This window comes from Berghia stephanieae, chromosome 13 (genome assembly GCF_034508935.2).
Source record: "Berghia stephanieae isolate SIO BIC M18660-M18661 chromosome 13, UCSD_Bste_1.3, whole genome shotgun sequence".
NCBI lineage: Eukaryota > Metazoa > Mollusca > Gastropoda > Nudibranchia > Aeolidiidae > Berghia > Berghia stephanieae.
Genome location: NC_088372.1, coordinates 27,100,826 through 27,103,325, shown reverse-complemented (window position 1 = coordinate 27,103,325; position 2,500 = coordinate 27,100,826). Strand labels below are relative to the sequence as shown.

The 2,500-nt window shown below is 37.3% G+C and overlaps 1 protein-coding gene across 4 annotated transcripts in view; it reads right to left on the bottom strand.

Annotated features, from left to right (window-relative positions):
• Positions 1-2,500, bottom strand: part of LOC144958678 (innexin unc-9-like) — an 867,612-nt gene that overhangs the window by 558,782 nt on the left and 306,330 nt on the right. Inside the window, exon 1 of one of the 4 annotated variants that reach the window (XM_078890804.1) lies at positions 1-840. This exon is cut by the window's left edge and continues 60 nt beyond it. The exons of 2 other annotated variants lie outside the window; for them this stretch is intronic. The gene's annotated coding sequence lies outside the window, so the exon portion shown is untranslated. Of the gene's footprint in view, positions 841-2,500 lie in introns of those variants that run through there. One more of the 4 variants, XM_078890805.1, reaches the window with a different exon arrangement.

Genomic DNA, 2,500 nt, shown 5'->3' with positions numbered 1-2,500 from the left:
CCACATTATGTAGAATATTATAGATATCCAACGGCAAAGGAACAACCACTGACTTTTTATATTAAGAACTTTCAATGATAATCATGAGATGAGAATATCAGTGATTAATCCATGATATTCTTTGATGTCTTGTAATCCAATCCTTCAGGAATGAAGACAAAACACAAGAAACTTATTGTGTTAAGAAATGATTCTTTGAAAACTGCGTATTTATATAAAAAACACGCCTGCTAATAAAACCAATCAAACCACAATCTTAATTTTTAATCATCATTGTATAGCAACACGAAAATTACACACTAATCTTATAACAACACATTGATTAATTAATGAACACATCGATAAATAATATATCACTTTCTAAACATAACACATCCAACACTGAGTTATTTATGTGTAGCACACTTGGTATAGAGTTGAACACTTTATTAAATCAAAACAAATAACACTTGAACATTACCACAGAATCAGTTGACACGCCAGTAGTTTATCAATACTTTCATAACAATAATAACATTCTTTAACCAATCTTGTTTCTCTCCCTTCTCTCCTCCCTCTCACTCTCTATCTCTCTCTATCTATCTCTCTTAACTATTTCTATCTCTCTCTCTCTCTCTTCTACTTCTTCTTCTCTCTTTCTCTCCAATTTTTGCCCCTTCTTTTTCCACTCCTTTTTTTCTTCTTCTTCTTCTCCTTTCTATAGGTCATACAGTTCCACACCAGAAGCGTGGAAGGAGACAGTGCTGTAGAGCGTGAGCACAGCAACACACACGCACACTCACCAACACGCACGCACACGCAAGGCACACGCGCACCCGTCGCCGTCATCTGAATCGGAACGAAATCTACGTCGAAGTCATATTATCATCTTTTGCTGTCCTGTCGCAGAGATTGTGTTAAAGTGAGTACTCCTTACGACACAAACACATTTAATTTACTCACGGGGTCTACATAATATATAAAACAGTTCTTTATTACACTCACCCATTACACAGTTTAAGATGTAAATAGATAAACACACACACACACACAAACAAACAGACACACACCCATACATACACATACACACACACACACATCACACAATACAAAAACAAATAAATACTGTCGCAGAGATTGCATTAAAGTGAGTACCTCTTACGACACAAACACATTTACTCACGGGGTCTTAATATTATATAAAACCGTTCTTCATTACACTCACCCATTACACAGTTGAAGATCTAAATAGATAAACACACACAAACAAACACCCCCCCCCCCACACACACACATCCACACGCATATTCACACAACACAAAAAACAAATAAATACTGAAATATACACACGGAATCTAATTTAAAATAAACAAATATTGTAATTATCCTCAATTTTTTAAAAATAATTAAACTCAACTACAAAATAAAACGTTGCTTCTCAATCATTCCGACACAACTCCTCATTATGGCGGTAAGTAAATAATGGATATTATGTGCGGCTATGTGGTCTTGTGGTACGACACTCACTTACGTATCGGAAGGTCCTGGGTTCGAGCCTCGCTCGGCTCATAGTTGAACTCTTTACTCACATGTTCTCACCGTATTCAGGTATAAAATGAGTACCTGGCCGTTAACAGCGTTGTCTCCTTCCGAAATAAAATGTACTATCGCCTAACAGGCGTCATGGTAAGTGTTACCGTTGGTCAGGAACACATTGTAAAGAGCTTTGGGCACGTTTAGTGGATATTGCCCGAAACAAAATCTCAATGTCTTATGGCAGTAGATAAATTATGTATAAAATTAGCGGTATATGCTATAGTTCTGACAACAGAAAGCAATCACGGGCTTAACATTGTAAATAATGGACAATACCTTTACTTTTTTATTTCAGAGCACAACAATGATCCCATTCAAATTTAGTCTATCAGACCTGTAATTAGGTAACGTTGATTTAAGCTGCTAAAGGTAAAACAAAAATATTACCACGAATCAAAGATGAGTTCTATGATATAGACGGCGTCTTTTGTTGTTTTAATTGGAGGCTTAAAGTGCAATAGCTCTCTCTCTCTCTCTCTCTCTCTCTCTCTCTCTCTCTCTCTCTCTCTCTCTGTGGCATATCACTTGGACGTAGCCTCCCACACAGTCCTTCGGAAGAAGTCTCTGTCTTGTGCCCATCTGCCACATTCCGTCACGCCGTTGTTGAGCCATTCCTGTATATCCTGTTGCCATCTTCTTTGTGGTCTTCCTCTGCCTCTTTTGCCCTCCGCCGTGCCCTCCAGTACATCTCTCTCTAGTGTGTCGTGTCTTTTCAGGTGCCCAAAGTAATTGAGTTTCAGCTTTTTTTATCTTACTCATTAGCAGGGACTTTTTTAGTCCTAGTGTTTTCATGATGTTTGCATTGCTTTCTTTGTTTGTCCACGGGATGCAATAGCTAGGTTTTAATAAAATGTATTATGGGCGCTAAGTGAAAATTTGAATTATTTATTATTACTATCACTGTTGTTATCGGTATTATTATAAT